We start from the raw sequence: 14,299 nt of genomic DNA on the forward strand, positions 1-14,299 counted from the left end.
GCCCAGTCGCTCCAGTCTTTCAACTTACGACAGTCCCACCATTCCGGGAATTAACCTCGTGGCAAATTCTTTAGGAAAGACAGACAATTAGCCAGAACTGCTATTCAAACCAGCGCAGGGGAATTTAAATTCAATCATTTTCGTAGGAAGGCCTTGGTTTTTCAAATTGTTCATAATAAACTGTAAATACAATAAAGTGTAAGAAAATAACTGCAGATGCTGGTACAAATCAAAGGTATTTATTCACAAAATGCTGGAGTAACTCAGCAGGTCAGGCAGCATCTCGAACCCTCGGGTCGACCCGAATCGTCACCCATTCCTTCTCCCCTGAGATACTGCCTGACCTGCTGAGTTACTGCAGCATTTTGTGAGTAAATACAATAAAGATAATGTAGTGTATGTAAAATGAAACCCCCACCCCAGATGGGACTCGAACCCACAATCCCTGGCTTAGGAGGCCAGTGCCTTATCCATTAGGCCACTGGGGCTACCTAGTTTTAGAACACGCAGCGAACACCTTTCATAGCACGGCCACCGGGGGCGCAGTGCACCAAAAGCGCCGCTTGATTGCAGAGCGAGCGCGCGCAATGGCGCCGGGTCGTCGCCGGTGAACAAGCTGCAGGGAAGAGGGCCCGGAGCGACGCGAGGGAATGGCCTCCGAGGTCTGAAAGGCGAGGTGAAAAGTGTGGGTGAATTAGGAAAGGGGTTAAGAAAGGCACCGCCGAAAGAGGGGTCGGGGCCAACGTTGGTCTGATGACAGAACAGTGTGGAGAGTACAGGGTCCATAAACAGGGTCCATAAACAGGAGGGTCAGAGTGTGGGATGCAATACCGAGGCTGATGGCAGGACAGTGCAGGAAAAAGACCTGCAGATGTCGGTTTAAAATCGAAGGTAGACACAAAGAAAGTGCTGGAGTAACTCAGCGGGCCAGGCAGCATCTCGGCAGAGAAGGAATGGGTGACGTTTAGGACAGTGTTGTGGGTATAGAAGATCCAATAATAGGTCCAATGATAGATCAGTGTGGGGGTCAATTGATAGGGTGGTGGGGTGCAACAGTTGTGACCATCTTTGGACACGTTGCAACAGTAAATTAGGATGCAGGGACACAGTATGAGGTTCACGGCAGACTTTGAAATGCATGCCATGTGTCAGCAAGTGATTTTGTAAAAGACTAAGTGTAGAGTGGGCAACTTGTGCAGGGTTCAACAAGGCCTGCTGGATCACCAGGTTGCTAACCGTTTCAACACCCCATTCCCATACCTGACCTTTCTGTCCTGGGCCTCCTCCATTGCCAGTGTGAAGCCACAAGCAAACTGGAATAACAGCACCTCATATTCTGCTTGAGTAGCGTACAACCCAATGGTATCAACATTGAATTCTTCAATTTTAGGTAACTAAACTACAAACGCCACCCCCCTTTTTTCCTATCCAAATGCACAACCATTTCTCCCTCTCCCCTTCCCCCTGTCTGCTTTCATCTATATTCCTTCCTCTGGCTTCACAGTTCGCTGGTCTTCTACCCTAATCTCACACTTTTAGTCTTTTCATCTCTGGCATTTGTCCAACCATCTGCCATTCAAAACCCCCTCGCTCCTGTCTGAAGAAAGCTCCGGACCATGTTCTCCAGAGATGCTGCCTGACCCACTGAATTACTCCAGCACTTGGTGGCTTTTTTTGTAAACCTGCATCTGCAGTTGCTTGTTTCTTCACCTATCACTTTCCAGGTTTTGTTCCACCCCAACCTCTCTTACAGCTTTCTACTCTCTACGACAATCCATCTGAAGAAGGGTTCTGACACAAAACGTCACCTGCTTCTGCAAAGTGAATGCAGGCATCTGCTACCCCGGCAGGGCTGCACCCAATAACACGAAGAGGAGGGATTCAGAGGCCATTCAGCCCCTCGTTCCTGTACTGTTTGAGAGAGCTGCCCAGCTACATTGCACCCACCCCATGGGGTTCCTGGCTTTGCAGCAGGTCCATCACGGGCACCGTTCATCTGTGAGGAGTGGGAGGCCTCCACCACCCTGTCAGGTTGAAGCTTCCAGACCCCACACCCTCAAAGGCATTCAACACACTTTTCTCCCCTCTAATCCTTTTCAGATTACTTTAAATCACCACCAACCCCATTTTTTGCGCCTCTGCTAAGGGATGCAACTGCTTCCCATTTACTCCCCTGAGGCCCCTTGCAATTGATCTGATATCTTGCTGGTGTCAGGACGAGTTCCAGGACAAATGCGATTAGTGCTGAAAGGTCACAGTCTTATGGGTCAGGCATGTTACAGCACTCCCAATACTGCTGCACTGGATAACGAGTACAGCCAGTGATGTATTACTCTGAGGCCCATGGTGAGGGATGGTGCCGGCCGAGCCTGGGATGGCCAGGCTCACATAGTGCTGAGATGTGGAGGCCAGGTCCATGCCCTCGTGTACAGTGAGTGTTGGGGACCTGCAACACCTGCTTTGTGTGAGCAGACCGCCCGTATCCTGCATTCACCCTCCACATCTCACCCCCCCCACACAGAGCAGAGTCGGCTGTCTCCTCAGTTGGAGATTTCTCCATGGTAACAACTAGGTGGACAGAGGGGCAGGCAAAGGGAGGGACGGTTGGATCTAGCAGGTTGTCAACCAGGATTCTGCAGTGGCCTCACTCAGCATGGGTTCCATATCCACCCTGAGTCTTCACTCGGGTATTGACCTCCCCACCATCGTAGGAAGAGCTGCCTCAAGAAGGCAGTTGAGATCATCAAAGACCCATGCCACCATGGCCACAGTCTGGCCCGCTTCTATCGCGAAGAAGATACAGGAGCTTGAGAACTGTTTCCTCCTGGTTGAATAACAGGTTCTTCCCATCTATCTATATTATTATATTATTAAAACTGATCTTGTGTGTGAGTATATATATATATATATATGTATCTGAGATTTGTGGATTGAACTTCAGCCAAAACAGTACAAGATAGCGCCGCAATTTCAGCACCACATTAATCTCCATTGTCCTGGGGACCATGTAAAACAAGTTTCATTCAAATTGGTGTTACATTTTTAAAGTTACGGACATGTTCAAACCGATTTCTTACCATGTTCAGCATGTGACGTCACAACAGGACCCGCACGGGGGGGGGGGGTGAGAGTGCGGGGGTGAGGAGGGAGGAGGGAGTTGGGGTGGGAAGGGGAGGGGGGACTGGAGGGGGGGAGGGGGAAGTGGGGGTGGAGGGGACGGGTGATGGGGTGGGGGGAGGGGAGTGGGGGAGGGGAGGGTGCTACACCAATGCAGGAGCAGGGTTGGGTCCACGGGTCGCTCCGGTTGTAGCGCTGGTGGCACGGGGCCGAGGTGAGTGGCACCTTCTCCCCTTCTTTGTCCCCCCTCGCCTGCCAATGGCCCCGGGAGACACTCCCGGCCGGCAACGGGCTTCATCAGTTGGAGAGGATTGCCACGCCCTCAGGATCGTCAAATTGGGGGAGCGATGCCCCAGGAGAGGTCCGCAGGAGAGATTTGGACCCAACGGGTCCACTTCGTCTAGTTATTCATAAAGCTCTTGAATCAACCACATAATCCTAACCGCAACCCTCCCTCAGCACTGATCCACTAAGGATTTTGTATAAAATTGTACTACTTCGCCTTGCGCTATTACTGTTTGTTTACTTAGTATAACGGATAATTTATTGTATTATAGTTTATTATATATTTATTTGTTTTGTTGTGTTTAATGGACTTTAAGCCTGCAAATAAGAATTGTGTTGTTCCGTTCTTGGAGCATATGACCATGTGGTCAGGGAGAACATGCAAACTTCACACAGACAGTATCCAAGGTCACGACCTGACCCTGTTCTCTGACACAGTGAGGCAGCAGCTCTACCAGTTGCACCACTGTGTCTCTCATTGTTTTCGTTGAGGATTGGTAAATCAATCACTGATGTTGCTGGTGACTCCATCAGGAACAAATTTACTTGCTCACTTCTCAAACTCTCAAACAGCAGAACAGAATGAAACACTCCATCTCTCCTGGCCCTGCTAGGAAGCATACCTTTCAAAAACAGTTTCATTCCAACATGTCTTGAGAATCATAACTGAGATAAAATTGTTGAAGCCATACGTGGCAATTTTCAGCGGCACGGTGTTGGGCCTGAGCTGTCTCCGTGCTGCATCTGTCCATTAAAATCCGCAAGACCCACAGCAGCGGACAGAGAGGCAGGTGGCAAGTGAGCAGAGTCACAACACAGACGCCTGCAGTGTCAACTCATGCAATGTCAACAGCACAGCTTAACTCTGGCATCAGACGTGGGTTTCAGCAGAGAGTGTGTGTACACATTGGTGTGTGCCTGGGTCACATACACTGATCAGCCAAAACATTATGACCACTGACAGGTGAAGTGAATAACATTGGTTATCTTGTTACAATGGCACCTGTCAAGGGGTGGGATATATTAGGCAGCAAGCAAACAGTCAATTCTTGAAGTTGATGTGTTGGATGCAGGAGAAATGGGCAGGAGTAAAGACCCGAGCGACTTTGACAAGGGTCAAATTGTTATGGTCAGACGACTGGGTCAGAGCATCTCTGAAACATCAAGGCTTGTGGGGTGCTCCCAGTCAGCAGTGGTGAGTACCTACCGACAGTGGTCCGAGGAGGGACAAACCACAACACAGACGCCAACACAGGGTGTTGGGCGACCAAGGCTCATCGATGCCCGAGGGCAACGAAAGCTATCCCATCTGGTCCGAACCGACTGTGGGAAGACGACAAGCGGGTGGAGGGAGTATGATGCTCTGGGCAATGTTCTGCTGGGAAACCCTGGGTCCGGCCATCATGTGGACGTCAATTTGACACGTGTCACCTACCTAAACATTGTTGCAGACCAGGTACACCCCTTCATGGAAATGGTATTCCCTGATGGCAGTGGCCTCTTTCAGCAGGATAATGCGCCCTGCCACACTGCACACATTGTTCGGGAATGGTTTGCGGAACATGATGAAGTGTTCACGGTGTTGTCGTGGCCTACAAATTCTCCAGATCTCAATTCGATTGAGCATCTGTGGGATTTGCTGGATCGATAAGTCCGATCCATGGCGGCTCCACCTTGCAATTTACAGGACTTGAAGGATCTGCTGCTAATGTTTTGGCGCCAGATACCACAGAACACCTTCAGGGGTCTTGTAGAGTCCATGCCTCGGCGGGTCGGTGCTGTTTTGGTGGCACACGGAGGACCAACAGCATATTAGGCAGGTGGTCATAATGTTTTGGCTGATCGGTGTATTATACCCAAATAAAGGGACAGAACAAAAACCAGTATGTGCCCTTGTGTGGATCGGTAACTTTAAGTACTGCCTGAGAGTTGCTTGCAAAATTCTTGAATTCTTGAACCAACAGCTAGAGATGGGGACCCAGCAACCTGCAGTTTCCAAGTCCCTGCTATCTTGACTAATGATGACTAGAGTAGTGTAGTGATTGATATTGGTTTATTATACTCGCGTGCATCGAGATACAATTAAAAACTTAGTTTGTGTGCTAAGCAGGCAAATCATACTATATAAGTATACAATCAAATTGTACATTAGAACAGGTAGTGGAAAAAAAGAAGGAAAATAGTCCAAAGTATAATGTTACAGCTACAGAGAAAGTGCAGACAAAAAAAAGGTACAAGGACCGCAGTTAAGTAGATTAGGAGATCAGTTATATACCCCAGCTTATGAGAGGTCCATTCAAGTGTCTGACGACAAGCTGTTATTGAATCAAGTAGTCCGTGCTATCAAGCTTTTGTATCTTCTGCCCGACAGGAGAGTGAAGAGAGAATGACCGGGGTGTGAGTGGTCCTTCATTATGTTGGCTGCTTCCTGAGGCAGCATGTAGTGTAGATGGATTTGATGTGGGGGAGGCTGGTTTGCGTAATAGACTGGGCACATTTAATCAGATTTCCCAACGGAAAGGTCAGATCTTCAGTCGATGACTCACCAGCCTCTGACAGATAGCACAGAAGTAAATTAAGTTGCAAGTATAATCACTGAGTCTCACAGCCCAGAGACAATTCTTCAATAGCATCCAGTCTAACAATAGTCGGTTTCCCTGTACGTCCTGTCTCTGGGATGTGGCTTCAGTGCCACTCACAATGCAAAGATGTTCAGAACAGTGGACAGGATGGAGACAGGAAAGAGAAGTTCATCTCTAGAAAGATTGGGGAAGCCTCACTCTTCTTAGAGTGAGATGATTAAGTCGAGATTGAAAGGAACTTTCTCAATCAGCCAGTTGCACAGCAGGTTGAGCCACTTCCTCACAACTCTAAAGACCTAGGTTCAATCCTGACCTTGAGTGCTGTCTGTGTGGAGTTCGCAGTGGAAGTAGTTGAGTAGAAAGTAGACATAGAACAGTACAGCACAGAAAAACATATCTTTTGGTCCACAATGTCCATGCTGAATGCTAAGTTAAACTAATCTCTGCCTGCACATTATTTACATCCCTCCAATCCCTACATAACCATGTGCCTATCTAAAATGCCACTATCGGATCTGCCTTCACCACCATCCCTGGCAGTGCATTCCAGGCACCCATCACTCTCTGTATAAAAAAACCTGCCCTACACGTCTACTTTAAATCTTGCCCCTCTCACCTTTCGGCTACAGTCTTTGACATTTCCACCCTAGGAGAGAGGTTGTGACTCCTACCCTATTTATGCCTCATAATCTGTCAACTTGTATCAGGTCTCCCTCAACCTCTGACACTCCACAAAAATAATTCAAGTTTGACCAACCTTTCCTTATACATGTATTTCCTAGGTGTATCTCTTAATACACTCTAATCTAGGCAGTATCCTGGTAAGCCTTATAGAAGCCTACACAACCCTAACTAATGCAACCTTGCCAAATGTAAACAAGATGAACAACATTTTTAAAATAGGCACAAAGTGCTGAAATAACTCAGTCGGTCAGGCAGCATCTAGACGTAGTCCAGATAACTGTAAGGGGCGGTGTGTTTATAGTAGACATCAGTCAACAGTCTGTCCCCTGTGATGGAGGAAGGGGAGAGGTGACACAGATATTCCAAGTGAATTTGAGTTCAGGGTGGAAGTTAATGGTAAAGTTAATTAAAGCAATGAGTTCTGTATGGGTGTGGGAAGTGGCCCCGGGGCACTCATTGTAGCAGAGGAAGAGTTGGGGGATGGTGCCATTGTATGCTTAGACAGTAACTGACAAAAAGGCAGGCATAACGGGTCCATGCGAGAGCCCATGGCTACAACTTTAACTGAAGAAAGTGAGAGGAGTCACAAGAGAAGTTGTTGAGGGGGAGGGCAAGTTCTCCCAGGCGGAGAAGGGTGTTACTAGAGGGAAATTGAATGGTTCAAGGCAGCACCAGAGGGCCTTGAGACCTTCCTGGTTGGGGCTGAAGGTGCAAAGGGACTGGATGTCCATGGTAAAGATGAGGCAATAGGGGCCTAAAAATTGAAAGTTATCGAAGAGTTGAAGGGTGCATGAGGTGTCTCTGATGTAGTTGGGAAGGGACTCTACCATTGTTCAAACTTTTCCATTACCCCATCAACCTCCCTTGTAACGTAGGTCACCCACCCACACCAAGGTCAATCTGATCATCACCAACATACCTATTTATTCACAAAATGCTGGAGTAACTCAGCAGGTCAGGCAGCATCTCGGGAGAGAAGGAATGGGTGACGTTTCGGGTCGAGACCCTTCTTCAGACTGATGTCGGGGGTGGGACAAAGGAAGGATATAGGTGGAGACAGGAAGATAGAGGGAGATCTGGGAAGGAGGAGGGGAAGGGAGGGACAGAGGAGCTCTCCGAAGTTGGAGAAGTCGACGTTCATACCACCGGGCCGCAAACTGCCCAGGCGAAATATGAGGTGCTGCTCCTCCAATTTCCGGCGGGCCTCACTATGGCACTGGAGGAGGCCCATGACAGAGAGGTCAGACTGGGAATGGGAGGGGGAGTTAAAGTGCTGGGCCACCGGGAGATCAGTTGCGTTAATGCGGACCGAGCGCAGGTGTTCAGCGAAGCGATCGCCGAGCCTGCGCTTGGTTTCGCCGATATAGATAAGTTGACATCTAGAGCAGCGGATGCAATAGATGAGGTTGGAGGAGGTGCAGGTGAACCTCTGTCTCACCTGGAAAGAATGTTTGGGTCCTTTGATGGAGTTGAGGGGGGAGGTAAAGGGACAGGTGTTGCATCTCGTGCGGTTGCAAGGGAAAGTGCCCGGGGTGAGGGTGGTTTGGGTAGGAAGGGACGAGTGGACCAGGGAGTTGCGGAGGGAACGGTCTCTGCGGAACGCAGAGAGGGGAGGGGATGGGAAGATATGGCCAGTGGTGGGGTCCTGTTGTAGGTGACGGAAATGTTGGTGGATGATATGTTGGATCCGCTGGCTGGTGGGGTGGAAGGTGAGAATGAGGGGGATCCTGTCCTTGTTGCGTGTGGGGGGATGGGGAGCAAGAGCAGAGCTGCGGGATGTAGAAGAGACCCTAGTGAGAGCCTCATCTATAATGGAGGAGGGGAAGCCCCGTTTTCTGAAAAACGAGGACATCTCGGAAGCTCTAGTCTGAAACACCTCATCCCGGGCGCAGATGCGGCGTAGACGGAGGAATTGGGAGTAGGGGATAGCCCGGTGGTATGAACGTCAACTTCTCCAACTTCAGATAGCTCCTCTGTCCCTCCTTCCCCTCCTCCTTCCCAGATCTCCCTCTATCTTCCTGTCTCCACCTATATCCTTCCTTTGTCCCACCCCCGACATCAGTCTGAAGAAGGGTCTCGACCCGAAACGTCACCCATTCCTTCTCTCCCGAGATGCTGCCTGACCTGCTGAGTTACTCCAGCATTTTGTGAATAAATCGATTTGTACCAGCATCTGCAGTTATTTTCATACCAACATACCTATTTCTCTTCCCTTGGCCTACCTTCCCTTTCCTCTTCCCCGCTTGGTTCCATCTACCCATCATCCCTCCCTTAGCTGGTTCCAGCGATCACTACCATCCCCCCTGTCCCCCATCTGTCTCTATCTACCCACCATTTTCCTCCTCACCTGGTTCCATCTGTAGGTCCCTCAGTAGGTCCTTTATCACCCCTTTCATCTCACTGCACTGATCATCTCTCTGCTCTCAGTCCTGATGCATGGGCTTAACCTGAATGTCGACCATCCTTCTGCCTCTGCAGATGCTGCCTGACCCACTAACTTCCTCCAGTAGTTTTGCTTTTTGCTGCGGATGTCAGTATCAGCAGTCTCTGATGTCTACATTTCCAGCATTTATACAACAGCCTTGCTAATTACTCAGCTACAGGAAGGACATCATTAAGCAGGAAATGTGCAGGCATGATTCACCAGGATAATTTCAAGTTTGAGTTTATTGTCATATGCACGAGTATGGTCAGATACAGGTCCAATTAAAAGATTTTGCTTGCAGCAGCGTCACAGGCACATAGACAAACACAAATAAACAAGTTGTTCATAAATTATGTGTCAATTACACATAAAATTATAAAAGTTTTTAAAAAGTGCATAATATAAAAGTGCATAAAAAGTGCATAAACAAGCACAAAAACATAGAAAACAAACTGTCCACCAAGTCTAAAATCTACCAATGAGGTAGATTGGAACATTGGGAATGCTTCCTTAACATTTGAGAAGTCCGTTCATCGTTTGATATCAGCGGGAAGAAGCTGTTCTTGAATCCATTGGTACATGCTTTCAACCTTTTGTATCTTCTGCCTTACAGGAGATGAGGGAAGATCAGGGTGTGAATGGTTGTGAATGATTATGTTGAGCGGTTTCCTAAGTCAGTGAGAAGTACACATGGAGGCGATGTGTGGGGAGGCTGGTATGTGTGATGGATTGGGTTTCATCCACAACTCTGCAATTTCTTGCAAACATGGGCAGAGCAATTGCTATACCAAGCCGTGATACATCCTGATCGGATGTTTTCTGTGGTGCATCTGTAGAAATTAGTAAGTCATTGGAGATGTGCAAAATGTCTTTTTCATGCTCTATCTGAAAATACATTGCCAAATCAAATCAGCTGGTCAACAGTGAAAAGAATGAAGTGGCATATTTGTTCATGGTGTTAGAGGTGATACAATGAAATCATGTGAGGTAATCAGAGGGACCTTGATGTCCTTGTTCATGAGGCACTGCAGGCACATTGGAAAGTCAGGAAGGCAAATGGTTTATGAGCTTTTACAGCAGGTGGATTGAGTTCAAGTGCAAAGTTGTCATGCCGGCATCATGTGGGGCAGGGGTGAGCCCTCAGATGGACTACAGTGGACAGGTCTGGTCTCTCTGCCAGAGGAATGGTATGATTGTGAGAAGAAATACAGTGAATGTACTGGACAGTGATTCCCCTGGAATGCGGGAATTGTCCAATATAGAGAGATTTTGGAAGCCTGGCCCGTGCTCTCCAAAATTTAGGAATATGAGCGGTGATCAGACTGAAATTCACAGAATTCTTACAGAACGGCTGGGTGAGATTTTCCTGCTGTGTTGTGTCAGGCATTATGGACTGAGAGGCGATGAAATGACTTTACCCAGAGGATGGTGAATGTTTGCAATTCTCTCCCCGAGAGCACTGTGAAGGATCAGTTGCCGAAAATGATTTAAGAGCGATAATTTTTTTAATATGAAAGGAATCAATAAATATAGTGCAGATAGAAGACTAGCTCCTGTCTGACTGAAGGATGTGGCTTGGATCAGAGCTGAATGGCCTTCTGCTCTTTGTGACATCAACGTGCAAAGAATATAAGAAGATAACTGCAGATGCTGGTACAAATCGAAGGTTTTTATTCACAAAATGCTGGAGTAACTCAGCAGGTCAGGCAGCATCTCGGGAGAGAAGGAATGGGTGACGTTTCGGGTCGAGACCCTTCTTCAGACGTGCAAAGAAATTGGAAATGTCTGAAATCCTGAAATAAAAACAGATTAATTCAAACTGAAGATGTGTTTGAGGTTCCCAGCCTCAGTGGAGAGGTTCTGGAGCTAGACCCATGTGGCACTTCAGTAGGCCTGGCTCACCAGCAAGGTGGCAGTTGGCATCTCCTGAGCCTTCCCGATTAACGTTGAGCAGGCTGATCACACAGTGAGTGAGCTAACACTGCCACAAGCAGGGGCGGCCGGGGAACAGCGCTATGATGGAGCTAGGGTGGGAAGCTTCACATCACTCATCCTGTGCCAGGCACTGCTCAATGCAGATGTGAGACCCCAGAGCTAATTTTTTTTGCAGTGCAGCGGAAGTACACCACCGATCAAAACTGTAAGTACTTGGGTCAGGTGTTGGCTATCGAGTCTTGACTGCAGACTAATGAATCACAAGACAAGCGTGCAAACATTGGAGAGAGTTAATTGGGCCATGAACACCACCAAAAGCACTCCCCTGTCTCTGACCAGTTGCTCCACCCCATGTGCAAACCCTCGGACGTGACAATGAGCAGCTTTGTTGAATGTGTCCCAAGATGAAGCCTGTATATTAAGGACAGGTCCCACCATGACAATAAAGTGGGTGGTATCGTAGATAGTAAAGATGGTTATCAAAAATTACTGCAGGATCCTGATCAGTTGGGCAAGTGGGCTGAGGAATGGTTAATAGAGTTTAATGCAGATAAGTGCGCGATGTTGCATTTTGGGAAGTCAAGCCAAGATAGGACCTTCACAGTGAATGGCAGGGCTATGCTGAGTGTTGTAGAGCTGAGGGGTCTAGGAGTGCTAGTACATAGTTCCTTGAAAGTGGTGTCACAGGTAGATAGGGTGATCAAGAAGGCTTTTGGCTCATTAACCTTCATCACAGGGTATTGAGTATCGAAGTTGGGATGTTATGTTACAGTTTACTGGATGTTGGTAAGGTCACATTTGGAGTATTGTGTTCAATAAACAATAGGTGCAGGAGTAGGCCATTCGGTCCTTCGAGCCAGCACCACCATTCAATGTGATCATGGCTGATCATTTTCAATCAGTACCCCGTTCCTGCCTTCTCCCCATACCCCCTGACTCTGCTCTACTTAAGAGCTCTATCTAGCTCTCTCTTGCAAGCATTCAGAAAATTGGCCTCCACTGCTGAGGCAGTGAATTCCACAGATTTACAACTCTCTGACTGAAAAAGTTTTTCCTCATCTCCGTCCTAAATGGCCTACCCCTTATTCTTAAACTGTGGCCCCTGGTTCTGGACTCCCCCAACATTGGGAACATGTTTCCTGCCTCTAACGTGTCCAACCCCTTAATAATCTTATATGTTTCGATAAGATCCCCTCTCATCCTTCTAAAATACCCAATAGCAACAACTTGTTTGGGGAAGTGACAAGTGAAACTGAACCAATATAGCATGGTGCTAAAAGAGGAAGATATTATTAAAGATAAAGTAATTCTCATGCTTTACTTAATTTCTGAAAGCAGGCCACTCTGGTGTTTTGCAGCAAAGGTCGGTGCCAGGGTGATAGGTTTCCTCTTCCTTCAGTGTGGGTCTCGGGCTCACCAGTGTGGCTGGACCCAGTCTCCCCAGACTCCAGCCCCAGTGTTGAATGTTCTTTCCACCAGCCCAATCACTGGAACATTCCCTCTTCTCCATGTCTCTGTGATGGTGGCCAGGGGACGGCAGAAATCCGCCAGAGAGTGGGTGTTTTGTGGGAAATGCATATTTCCCCAGGTCTCGTGATAAAATTGTTGAAGAGTTACAATGGACGTTCAAACCCAGAACAACATGGCTCTCAGCTCCGACCCACACCCGCTGTCAATGCACCACATGGTGGGAAAGGATGTGAGGAGTCTGCACAGGGGCACCGATAACTGAGCTTGTGGACAAAGTGTTGCCAGATCAGGAAATGCAGAACATTGTTTAAATGGAGAGGCTACAGAATGGTGTTATACAGAAGGGTGTTGCTGCCTTACAGCATTAGACACCCGGGTTGATCCGGATAAGTTTGATGTACAGAGAAATCTTTGGGGGGGGGGGGGGGGGGGCAAGTCTCTAGGTCCCTGAAATTAGCTACACCAGTAGATAGAGTGATAAAGAAAGCGTTTGGTGTGCTTGCCTTCATCAGTTGGGGCATTGAGTATATGTCAGGAAGCCATGATGCAGCTAAATAAAAATGTGGTCAGCCACCTTTAGAACATTATTTGATGTTCTGGTTGCCCTAATTGTTTCAGTTTATCCTCTGGTCAACAATGACCTCCTATCAGGTTAACATTGCAGGTTTTGGGATCTATGCTGCAAACAACAGCCCATGGGCCCAAAGAGTTCATGCCAATATCAAGTCCCCAGCCCTGACCCCTTTACCAGTATTTGGTCCACAGTTATTCAAGTGCTTGTCCAAATGCTTTCGCAATCCCAAAAGAGTCTCTGCCTCCACCTGTCAGATGGTGCGTTCCAGATTCCTAGCACACTCGGGGGGGGGGGGAAAGATTCTTCCTCAGATCCCCTGGTCATCTGAAGAAGGGTCTCGACCCGAAACGTCACCCATTCCTTCTCTCCTGAGATGCTGCCCGACCCGCTGAGTTACTCCAGCATTTTGTGCCTACCGGCAATGGAAGACTTAAACCCTTCACCTCTTCCCTCTCCACCATCCAGGGACCCAAGCACCCCTTCCAGCTGAAGCAGTGATCCACATGCACTTCCAATAAACAATGTAGTGTACTGCACTCAGTGCTCATAATGTGGCCTCAACAAAGAAGAAACTAAATGCAATTTGGTGATCACTTTGTTCTGTCCACAGGGACAACCTTGAGTACTATCAGCAACCTTCGTTCCCCATCCCACTGCTGCTCTGAGCTGTCGATCTATGGCTTCCTTGCTTTTACAATGAGGCCCAACACCACCATCTTCCTTCTGGATACATCGCAGTGTTCTGGACTCAGTGTTGAATTCTACAACTTTAGGGAACTTGGTTTCCTGGACTGTACCAGAATGAGCCATTTCTGTCTATTTTCCCTTGCTCACCCCTGTGATTCACCCTCTTCCTCTACCCCACCCCCGTCTCACCCTAGAACTTTCCCCTGTCCCCTGTAATTCCCCCGACCGTGCCCACTCCCCAGAACACTCCCTGCCCCCAGAACTCACACCACCCACCCCAGGTTCCAGAATGCTTCCCCTCTGCCATAGCTTTCCCCTCCCCCCACCATCTCCACACTGACCGTTGAGTGTCGAACTGGACTCTCTGTGAACCTTTGCTTGGTTTCTCTAAGAGGGCGGAGTCAGAGGGAATCATGGAGGTCACCACAGGAAACATTTTAATGCGGCATTTCCATTTGATACAACAACAAAAAAAGACACAGTTAGGCACAGTCAGCAACATCTAAAGCATTGCGGTGAACAGTCAGAAACACTGGGCTT

The 14,299-nt window shown here is 48.2% G+C and overlaps 1 non-coding gene across 1 annotated transcript; it reads right to left on the reverse strand.

The window, feature by feature from the left end:
* Positions 1–415: 415 nt before the first annotated feature.
* On the reverse strand, positions 416–488 carry trnar-ccu (transfer RNA arginine (anticodon CCU)). The gene has a single exon. It is a non-coding gene; the product is annotated as a tRNA-Arg (tRNA).
* Positions 489–14,299: the final 13,811 nt, after the last annotated feature.

The sequence above is a fragment of the Rhinoraja longicauda genome, chromosome 25 (genome assembly GCF_053455715.1).
Source record: "Rhinoraja longicauda isolate Sanriku21f chromosome 25, sRhiLon1.1, whole genome shotgun sequence".
Lineage (NCBI taxonomy): Eukaryota > Metazoa > Chordata > Chondrichthyes > Rajiformes > Arhynchobatidae > Rhinoraja > Rhinoraja longicauda.